The sequence below is a fragment of the Sarcophilus harrisii genome, chromosome 6, assembly GCF_902635505.1.
Source record: "Sarcophilus harrisii chromosome 6, mSarHar1.11, whole genome shotgun sequence".
NCBI classification, from domain to species: Eukaryota; Metazoa; Chordata; class Mammalia; order Dasyuromorphia; family Dasyuridae; genus Sarcophilus; species Sarcophilus harrisii.
Window position 1 is genome coordinate 60,156,363 of NC_045431.1, and position 12,676 is coordinate 60,169,038.

Here is a 12,676-nt window from a genome sequence, read left to right on the forward strand (position 1 = left end):
GTATGTTAGTTAATGACAGGATCTAACTCTTTAAATTTATATTCCTCTCTTTCCCTTTTCCTCTTTCCCTTTCTTTCTTCCTTGCGAGTAAATTACCTTGTATAGATTTTAAAATGATTTCAGATGCAATCAGTACCAAAGGCACACAGGATTTTATAGCTGCAAATCATAATCTTTTCTATGCAGATTTTGAAACATTGGTTTGATGTTTTCTGTGTGACTCACACTTCTGAGCAGGTGTGCAGCTGGAGTGAGTAGCTTCCAGGTGGCCAATTAAGAATCATACTATTTCAAGTAGCCTATGCTATATCTATAACACTTAAGAGATTCTCAGACCTATCCTTCTGAGATAAGAGAAGACCACTTTTTTTATTTAATAGAGATGATAAAGAGATCTTAGCTAGAGCTGACAATGATTCTCAGTAGAAAAATTTTCTCAATGGAGACATCTGAATTTTTCCCACTTTATCATCTATACAAAGATTTATTTTGCCATGAATAATTTTTATTCATAATAATATGTCATCATTATATTAGACAATGCCAACAGAAACTAATATTAACATTGTACTTGATGTAATATGTCCCAATTGAATTATTTTCTTCCAATTTTCTTATTTTAGGAAAATCTACAAAATAATTTTTTATGACCACTCATATATAAACTGTATTTCCTTCTCACCTAGACCTCAGAGAATTCCCAGCTTTGTTCAAATCTCAATTTAAATTCCATTTAGCTAGACTTTTCCCATTCTTCTTTTATCCAAATAAGACCATATTTGTAGAACCTTTAGCATATTACTGGGCATGTAATAGTAGGTTAATAAATGCTTCATTGATTTCTTTACTTTACTTTTTCTCTCTTTAATAATCTTTATTCTTGAAATTCTTTTTCAGTTGTTCTTGTAGATAAATAAATGATATATAGAAAGATAAATATATGACAGAGACTGTGTTTGTTTCATAATTTAGTGCATATTGAATCTCTCAATAGAATGTAAATTCCTTGAGTGATTTCATTTTTATTTTTGTATCCCCCAAACCTAGGCCAATTATGAACATTACACAATGACTTTTTAATAAATTATTTAGTTTAAATAAATTATCAAAAGCAAATTTATTTAAAAATCAAATTTAACATACTTGAAATATTACCATTTATACTTCCTTATATATGATCCATATTCATACCTATTGAATTATACATTCTCAAGTTTATTCCTCCTTTTCTTCCTTTTTGTTGGCAGTAGGAGTAAATTTGCTGTTTTCCTAACACAATTAGTTGTAAGTAATTTATTTTCATTGCACTGAAAACTGAAGGACAAATCATTGATAACAGAATCAACCACTTGGGGAGTCAGCTAAGATTTGTGTCGGGTAGCAAGTTATCACGTAAAGGGAATATGCTTTGTTTTATGGAAATTTGGAAACAGCTTTCTGCATGATTGAAACCTTTGTCAGGAAAGACCCCCTTCAACATGTAACAAACATATCTCATCTCTAGAGAAGGACATAATGACAAAAAATGATAAAACTATCAAGTTTTATGTATTAATGACTTAGATCCAAATTTTATCCAAGATATTTATATGCACCTTATATATGGTTTGTGGTTAAAGATGATGAAAAAAATAAAATTGATATAGTAGGTGGTATTTTTCAAATTTTCATATTTGGAAATCACCTTAGCTATATATATATATATATATATATATATATATATGAAATTTAAAGAAATGTGGAGATAATTCTTTGCATTAAAGGATGAAGTAAGAATAAATTGTTGTAGACAGTAATGAAAATAATGTAAGTAAGAATAAAAATATAGAGAAAAAAACAGTATAATTATGTTTCTGTACTCTAAAAATCTATTTAGTAGAAATCAAGCAACCAATAAAAATGAACTAAAAACAAAAAAATGGAAGGATAATAAACCATTTAAACAACAAATGTGAAACATTATGGCAGTAATGAACTTCATGAAAACTAGAAAAATGAAAAAAAGATTACATATGACAAGAAGAAATATTAAATCAAATCCAACTGTTTGAAAAATGGGAAAACATAATATTGCCCATTTCAAAAACATATGACCTAAAAATAGGCTGAGATATAAGATATTTTAATAAGCATTTGATTCTCTGAAAATCATGAAAATAACCCTAGAATCAATCCATATTTCATGAATTTATGAATTAAAACTTCTAACTCTATTAGAAACATAAAGCAAAAAGGAAATGGAATGACTACTATTTTCCTGAAAAAAAATTTAATAAATTCTAGGAAATCCATAGATAAATCCAGGTATCCTACTCCAACAGGAAAAGTGTTTAGAAAGGTCTAGGAAGAGGAAAAAATATTAATGAGACACAGGCAAGATCACAATAATAAAAACAATGCTCCATGGACAATATAGATTGACTGAAACCAAATAAGATTTGGAGCAGAATAGTGGTCTTCCTGGGACAATCCAAAAAGATTTAAAAAGGTGTAAGGGTTGAGTTTTTGATCCTGTTAAAAGTACATGCCTCCAGATTAGCTCCCCTAAAACAGCAAGTGGTACACCTTTGCCAAGTAAGGCCCCAGGCATAGGAATCTACCTCCTTGACAATGGTGACTGTCAGAAGTCTGAATAAAGGAAAATTGAGAAAACCACTTTTTATTATAGGAATAGAGAAGAGAAAGGGTCATTTTCAGAGGGAGCTACTGAAGCAAAAAAAAAAAAGTATTTCCTATCACAAAAAAAAGTAAAGTCAAATGCCCACCTAGTCAAAAAGAGTTCATAGAAAAATACAAAAGAGACTTTTAAAATCAAAGGAGAGATTGAGGAAAAAAATGTTAAATAAAAACAATCCAAGAAAAACAATTATGAAAAGAAAGTTAACCAACTAGAAATGGAGATCCAGAATCTTCAGGAAGAAAATTATTCTTTGAAAATTTTACAAGGGGAGACCAATGAGACTATAAGAAACTGTGAAATAATAATTTAAAAAACATAGAGAATTTAAAAAGAAGAAGAAAATTTGAAACATCTTATAAGAAAAACAACTGTTCTAGAGGATAGTCAAGAAGACAAAAAAATTAGAATAACCAGCTTATCTGAATGCTACTATTAAAATCTTAATAAATAGTATAATGGTTGTATGGGTAGAACCAAATCAGGAAGCTTTTCAAACTCTCCCAGTTTCCCTCAAAAACCCCATGAAATCAGCTCTGAACAGAGTCCAATGAAATGAAACTTCTCTCCAGCTCAATATAGACTAAAAAAACTCCAAGAAAATTTAGTGTCCCTGGGGGGAAAAGGGAGTTCACCCCACTCAGATACAGGAAAACCAGTGAGAAGGTCTTAAACACAGCAAATCAGCAATTAAGACCTTCTGTCCTGGCTCAGTAGAAAAGCACAGTAGGAGGGCAGCTTTCAAACCCACTTCCGGAGGCAAACTCTGGGAAACCAGACTATTTCCTGAGAAGATCGGGCAAAGCTTCCCCCAGCAAACACAGTGGGCCCCTGTTTTCAAAGTCAAGACTCAGAGTTACACAGGAAGGTTGGGATAGCATCCCCTATCCCCCAGGAGCAGAACTGGACCTTAAAAGCTAAAAAGGGGGAATACCAAAAGTAATGAAAAGAAAATGAGCAAGAAACAGAAAAGACTTTTGACCATAGAAAGCTACTATGGTGACAGACCAAAATCTCAGTTGAGGACAGAATGTCCACAGAAGAATTTTAAAACCATTATATAAATTGGTCTCAAGCCCAAGAGACTTCTTTCAAATGCTCAAAAAATACTTCAAAAGGCAGATAAGAGAGATAGAAGAAAAATGAAAATGGGAATGAGACGTATGCAAGAGAGAGTCAACAGTTTGGAAAATGAAAGGAAAAATTATCTAAAGAAAACAACTTCTTAAATAGAAGAATAAACCAAATGGAAAAAGATATACAAAAGATAATTGAAGAAAATTTCACATTAAAAACTAGAAAAAGGCAAATGGAAGCTAATGACTTTGACAGCAAGAATCAGTCAAACATAATAAAAAGAACGAAAAAATGGAAGAAAATATGAAATGCCTCATTGACAAAACAGCCAACTTGGAAAACAAATCCGGAAAATACAATTCAAAAGTTATTGGCCTACCTGAAGATCATTATCAAATAAAGAACTTGGATAGCATCTACAAGAGGTCTTTAAGGAAAATTGCCCTAATATTCTAAAAACAGAGAGGGAAATACTGATTGAAAGAATCGCCTTTGGGAAGAGACCCCATGAGAAAAAAACTCAAGGAACATTTTTACAAAACTAAAAAACTATAATCTCAAGGAAAAATACTGCAAGCTGCCAGACAAAAAAACAATTCAAATATGAAGAAATAACATTTAGAATTACTCAGGATATGGCAACTTCTACAATAAAGAATTGGTGGTCTTAAAATACCATATTCTGGAAGGCAAAGAATTCAGGATTCCATCCAAAAATTAACCACCCAACTAGATTCAGTATCATCTTTCAGGGAAGGAGATGGGGGAACTCCATAACAAAAAATCACCAAGGTCAGATAGCTTCAGAAGTGAATTCTACCAAAAATTTAAAGAAAAATTAATTCCAATATCATGTAAACTATTTTGAAAAATAGGTAATCAAAGATTACTGCTAAATTCCTTCTATGACACAAATATGGCACTGATAGCCTTAATCAGGAGGGGCCAAAACAGAGAAAGAAAATTACAGACATCTCCCTAATGAGTTGTAGAGGACCTAAACTCTAGAAAAGTATACTTTAAACAAGGTGTTAAACCAGTGGAATTGATGAGATGATGATTCTCTAATTTACATATGTACTTGGTGATGTAATGGTTCTCTAGTTCACACATTCAGTATGCCTTAATGATGTAAGTATACTAAGATATATAAGGTCTGAGAAGGAATGGAAATGGGACATTCTATCTTTGACCATCCTGGTGGCTCTCCTGCCTCCTTCACTCCTCCAAGGCTGGACCTGCGACCTTGAGATAGCTAGCCTGGACATTACAATGAGTATTGATGACAAAATTTTAAATAAAATATTAGCCAAGAGAATACAGCAACTTATCACCAGGATAATACACTGTCACCAAGTGTGATTTATAATAGGAAGGAAGGGCTGGTTCAATATCAGGAAAACTATTACCATATCAACCCTATCAATTACAAAACCAATAAAAAGGGGGTGGAGCCAAAATGGTGGACAGCAGACATGATTTTCTATAACTTTCTCTGATCTTCTCTCAAACCAACAGCAGATTAAACCTCTAAATTGGTCTTGCAGTCACAGAATCCACAAATATTTGGAGTACAACACATTCCCAGAAGAAGATACCTTGGAAGAATTTCAAAACAGGTCTATTTCAAATGGACAGGGGAGCAGTTTGCCAAACCCAGAACATAGCACAGGGAGACTGGGGCAAGGAGCTGGGGTGGGGAGTCAGAGCTTTGCAGTTCCCAGGCATCTGGGAATCTTCTGTGAGACTCTTTGGCTACTCAGTTTTGGTTGCAACATTTGCAATCTCTTTGCATTGAGAACTCAAGCCTTAAAAAAATGAGTAAAAAACCAAAAAGAACTCTCACCAGAGACAGCTTTTATGGAGAAAGAGAAGAATAAATCAGATCTCAAATCCTGAGGTTATTAAAGGCAAAACAACACCAGATGAAGCCCCAAAAAGAGATATGAGCTGGTCTCCATTTCACAAAGCTTTCTTGGAAGATTGCATAAAGGATCTTAAAAGAAATAATGGGGAAAGGAAAAGAGATCATTGCAAGAAGGAATGGAAAAGGCATATAAAGCCCTACAAAATAGATATGAAATTTCTATCACTGAAAAACAAAATTTGTGAAATGAAAGAAAAAAAAGCAATGAACAAGCAATTCAACTGGACAATTACAAAAGGAACTAAAAAGCTAACTGAAGAAAATAATACACTAAAAATTAGAATTGAAGAAATGGAAGTGAATGACTCAATAAGACTTCAAGAATCAGTCAAACCAAAACAAAAAATGAAAAAAATAGAAGAAAATATAAAATACCTCCTAGGAAAAACAACTGAATTGGTAAATAGATCTAGGAGAGACAATCTAAGAATTATTGGACTTCCTGAAAGCCATGATGAAAAAAAAAGAACCTAGACATTATCTTACAGGAAATCATAATGGAAAACTGCCCTGTTATGGTAGAATCAGAAGGTAAAATAGCCATTGAAATAATTTACAAATCACCTCATGAAAGATACCCCAAAATTAAATCCCCAAGGAATATTGTGGCTAAATTTCAGAACTATTGCACCAAGGAAAAGATATTGCAAGCAGCCAGAATGAAACAATTTAAAAACCAAGGAGCCACAATTAGGATAACCCAGGATCTAGCAGCTTCCACTTTAAAGGATCAAAGAGCCTGGAATCTGATATTCCAGATGGCAAAAGAACTTGGATTATAGCCAAGAATAAGATATCCAGCTAAAATAAGCATTATTTTTTCAGAGAAGAAGATGAACATTCAATGATTATAGGTGAATTTCACCTATTTCTAATGAAAAGACCAGAAATGAAGAAAAAAATTTGATCTCCAAATACAGAATTCAAGAAGAACATAAAAAGGTAAAAAGGAAATAACTCTTGAAAACTATATTTCTGTTATAGATATACTTAGAGAGTGCAGATATAATTTGATTTTATTATGACAAAGAGGAAAAAGGAGGTAAAATGAGGGAAATTACATTTCATGAAGAGGCAAAGAAGACCTCTTATAATTGAGGGGAAAGAAGGGACAGAGCTGAGCATTGTATGAATCTTACTCTCATCAGATTTGGCTCAAAGAGAGAATATCAGACATATTTGGTTTTACAGAGAAACTTGTTTCACATTATAGGGAAGTGGGAGAGGAAAGGGGAAAAGAAAGGAAAAGACTAATTGAAGGGAAAACAGAAGTATTAAAGGAAAGGTGTAAAAAAGGGGGAGGGGCTTTAAAGGGGAAGAGCTGGATGAGGGAGAAAGTAATCAAAAACAAAATGTTGGGAGGAAGAAAAGGGGAAAGGAAAGAGAAAAGCATGACTTTAGGTAAATAAGAAGGCAAGAAATATAGAATTGGTTATTTTAACTGTGAATATGAATGGGATGAACTTTTCCATAATACAGAAGCAGATACAGACTGGATTAAAAGCCAGAATCCTACAATATGTTGTTTACAAGAAACACATCTAAAATGAAGTGATACATATAGAGTGAAGCTAAAGGGCTGGAGCAGAATCTATTATGCTTCAGGTGAAGTAGGTATAGAGGTAACCTCAGATCAAGTAAAAGCAAAGACAGATCTAATTAAAGTTACAAAGAAGGAAACTATATTTTATTAAAGGGTAACATAGATAACAAAGCTATATCAATACTAAACATATATTCACCAAGTGGTATAGCATCCAACTTCCATGTGAGAATTTAAGAGAGACTCAAGAAAAAATACTAGTGATCTCAACCTTGCTCTCTCAGAACTACACACATTGAACCATAAAAAAAATAAAAATGAAGTTAAGGAGGTAAACAAAATGTTAAAAAGTTAGGTATGATTGATCTTTGGAGGCAACTGAATGGAGACAGAAAAGAGTTTACTTTTTTCTCAGTTGTTCATGAAACTTATACAAAAATTGACCAGGTACTAAGGCATAAAAACCTCAAAATAAAATTCAAAAAGGCAGAAGTAGTAAATGCAGTTTTTCAAATCATGATGCAATAAATATTACATGCAATATAAGGCCAGGAGAAAATAGACCAAAAGTTAATTTGAAATTATAATCTAATCCTAAAGAATGAATGGGTGAAACAAAAAAATCATAGACACAAATCAATAATTTCATCCAAGAAAATGACAATAATGAGACAGCATATCAACATTTGTGGGATACAACCAAAGCAGCAAGAAGGGGAAATATTATATCTCTAGATGCTTACTTGCATAAATAGAGAAAGAGAAGTTCAGTGAATTGGGCTTACAACTAAAAAAAAATCTAGAAAAAGAACAAATTTAAAACCCTCAATTAAATTCCAAATTTGAAATTCTGAAAATAAAAGGGGAGATTAATAAATTTACAAATAAGACAACTATTGAATTAATAAATAAAACTAAAAATTGGTTTCATGAAGAAAACAACAAAATAGATAAACCTTTAGTTAATTTAAGTAGAAAAAGAAAAGAAGAAAATCATATTGTTAGTCTCAAAAATGAAAAGGGAAAAATTTCCACCAATGAAGAAGAAATTAGAACAAAAATTAGGAGTTATTTTGCCCAACTATATGCCAGTAAATTTGATAATCTAAATGAAATAGAGGAATATCTACAAAATATAAATTGCCCAGGTTAACAGAAGAGGAAATAAATTATTTAAATAGTCCCTATTTAGAAAAAGAAATATAACAAGCTATTCATCAACTCCCTAAGGAAAAAAATGTCCAGGGCCATATGGATTTACATGTGAATTATACCAAACATTCAAAGAACAATTAATTCCAATACTATATAAACTATTTGAAAAATCAGGGAAATAAGGAGTCCTATCAAATTCCTTTTATGGCACAAATATGGTGCTGATAGCTAAACAAAGGAAGGTGGAAACAGAGAAAGAAAATTATAGACCAATTTCCCAAATTAATATTGATGCAAAAATCTCAAATAAAATATTAACAACAACATTACAGAAAGTCATCCCCAGCATAATAAACCCTAACCAAGTAGGATTTATACCAGGAATGCAGGGTTGGTTCAATATTAGGAAAAACTATTAGCATAATCAACTATATCAATAACCAAACTAACAATAATCATATGATTATCTCAATAAATGCAGAAAAATTATTTGATGAAATCCAAAACCCACTTCTATTAAAAACAATAGGGAGTATAAGAATAAATAGACTTTTCCTTAAAATGATCAGTAGCATCTATTTAAAACAATTACCAAATATCATATGTACTGGGGACAAACTAGAACCATTACCAATAAGATCAGGAATGAAACAAGGTTGCCCATTATCATCATTATTATTCAATATTGTAGTAGAGATGCTAGCTTTGGCACTTGGAAGAAAAAGAGATTAAAGAAATTAGAGAAGGTCATGAGGAAACCAAATTATCACTCTTTGCAGATGATATGATGGTATACTTAGAGAACTCAAGAGAAAAAAAAATTACTAGAAATGATTCACAACTTCAGCACAGAACTCCCTTTGTTCCTATACTCTGGTGTTTTTCATAGGAATAGGTGTTGGATTTTATCAAAGTTGCAGGACACAAAATAAATACACATACATCATCAGCATTTATATATTACCAACAAAGTTAACAGCAAGAGATACAAAAAGAAATTCCATTCAAAATAACTGTCGATAATATAAAATCTTTGGGAATCTGAATGCCAAGGTAAAGTCAGGAATATATGAACAAAATTATAAAATATTTACCACACAATAAAATCATATCTAATCAGTTGGAAAAATATAAAGTGTTCATGGGTAGACCAAGCAAATATAAAAATGACAATATTATCTGAATTAATCTACTTATTTAGTGCTATGCCAATCAAAATCCCAAGAAATAATTTTACAGATCTAGAAAAAAATAGTAACAAAGATTTGGAAAAACAAAAGGTCAAGAATTTAAAGGGAATTAATGAAAGAAATGCTAATGAAGATGGCCTAGCTCTGCCAAACATAAAACTATATTATAAAACAGTGGTCATGAAAAACCATTTGGTATTGGCTAAGAAATAGAGTAGTCAATCAGTGGAATAGGTTAGTATTACAGGGCAAAATACTTAATAACTATAGCAATATAGTGTGTGATAAACTGAAAGATCCCAGCTTTTGGGATAAGAATTCAGTATTTGACAAAAATTGCTGGGAAAATTGGAAACTAGTATGGCAGAAACTAAGCATTAACCCACACCTAACTCTGTATACCAAGATAAGGTTGAAATGTTCATGATCTAGACAAAAAGAATAATATTATAAATAAATTCAAAAAACATAGTATAGTTTATCTCTCAGATCTGTGGAGGAAGAAGGAATTTGGGGCTAATGAAGAACTGGGGATCATTATTGATCAGATAATTTTGATTATATTAAGTTAAAAAGTTTTGTACAAACAAAACTAATGCAGACAAATTTAGGAGGGAAATAATAAACTGGGAAAATATTTTTACATTCAAAGGTTTTGATAAAGTCCTCATTTCTAAAATATATAGAGCACTGACTCAAATTCATAAGAATTCAAGCCATTCTCCAATTGATAAATTGTCAAAGGATATGAACAATTTTCAGATGAAGAAATTGAAACTATTTCTAGTCATATGAAAAGATGCTCTAAATCATTGTTGATTAGAGAAATGCAAATTAAGGCAACTCTGAAATACAATTACACATTTCTCAGATTGACTAAGATTACAGGAAAAGATAATGATGAATGTTGGATGGAATGTGGGAAAACTGGGGCACTAATACATTGTGAGTGGAGCTGTAAATGGGATCCAAATAAAAAAATTTGGGTGTTTATGCTGCTTATTAAAAGGAGTGAGTAACTACAGAAAAGAAGTAAGGAGGAAACTCATTCATTGCCTATGGAATGGCCAATGGAAAGACACATAGATGCAGCCATATGTGAGGAACAATGAAAAATCCAGTGTAAATTTTTCTGTATTTTAACATGTGAGAGAAAGAAAAAAAAAATCCAGTGAATCTGAAAAGATACCATGGGTTCATGTTATTTAGGGTTTTGAGCTCTAAACAGGAGTTGATGTGTGTGTGTATATATATATATATGTATATATATATATATATACATATATATATATATATATATATTAGTGACAATAGTCAATGAGCTTTAATGTATAATAGGTGTCAAATGATAATATCTGTGTTTTACTAAAAATTATTTTGGCAGCTGGTTGAATTGGAGTAGAATGAATGAAGAAAGAAAAGTATGAATGATCCACAAGTTATGTAAGTAGATATATCAAGATTTGATAAGTAATTGGGTATGAATGCATGGGAGAATTAAGAGTCAAGTTAAATGGTTAAGTTATGATCTCATAAGAATTTAGGGAAAGAAGATAATATGTTTACTTTTTGATGTGTTAACTTTAAAATATTTTCCAGGACTTACAGTTTGAACTGTGCAAAAATTACCAAAAACATTAATATATCAGTGATATACCAATGACCTTCACTCTTGTTACTGAAGTTATCCAATTGAAATAGAAAACAAATATTCCATTCATAGAAGCTTCTCTTGGTTATCTTGTTTATTGATGGCATCTGGGTCCCAAATACTATTATGCCTCATTAATTTGATTCATTATTTCTAAAAATTTCATCTATCCCCAATGTATAATGGGGAAGTGGATGAAAAATTCCAATGGCCCATGATGTGATACACAGCTGAATTAACATTCTATTGAGTTCATGATATATAGATACATAGATATGGATAGAGATATCAGGTATGACATATATATAATTAATAAGGCAATGAAGGAGAACAGACTTCTGGATGATTTCTATTATCTAGACATTAGTTCAAATCATCATCACCATACCTTTCACACCATTATTTCTCAGGGAGGTTATATGAGTCTAGGGCAAAAAGCACAATTTCTCAAGACAATCAGAATGTCAAGTAACTTAAATTCAAAAAGAAAAATATGCAGTTTCAGTTATCTGTAGTATATTAATTTGTATGAAGTATTGTGGCACACATTACTATGTGTTTTGTGAACCTGTGCCAATCAAATAATAAAAATTCAAAACAATTTGGCAGAACTAAAATGGTGCACTGGCCAATCCTTAAAGTATAAATGTAATTGAAGCAAACTCACCTCCCCATCCTCAATATAGCAATTATAAGTATATCTTGACAAGTGTCATGGAGAATGAGCAATCAAGTGTATGTTACAATATGTGTGGATATAGAGAATGACTACACCAATGAGATTATGATTCTAGTGAAGCAACACAAACAATCAATGTGTTAAAAATATACTTGAAACCATTCATTTTTCATGGAACTATGCTCAAAAAGTTATCAAACTGTGCATACCCTTTGATCCAGCAGTGTTACTACTGGGCTTATATCCCAAAGAGATCATAAAGAAGGGAAAGGGACCTGTATGTGCATGAATGTTTGTGGCAGCCCTCTTTGTAGTGGCTAAAAACTGGAAACTGAACGGATGTCCATCAGTTGGAGAATGGCTGAATAAATTGTGGTATATGAATATTATGGAATATTATTGTTCTGTAAGAAATGACCAACAGGATGATTTCAGAAAGGCCTGGAGAGACTTACACGAACTGATGCTGAGTGAAATGAGCAGGACCAGGAGATCATTATATACTTCAGCAACAATACTATATGATGGCCAGTTCTGATGGACCTGGCCAACCTCAGCAATGAGATCAACCAAATCATTTCCAATGCAGCAGTAATGAACTGAACCAGCTACACCCAGAGAAAGAACTCTGGGTGATGACTAAAAACCATTACATTGAATTCCCAATCCCCATATTTATGCCCACCTGCATTTTTGATTTCCTTCACAAGCTAATTGTACAATATTTCAGAGTCTGATTCTTTTTGTACAGCAAAATAACGGTTTGGTCATGTATAC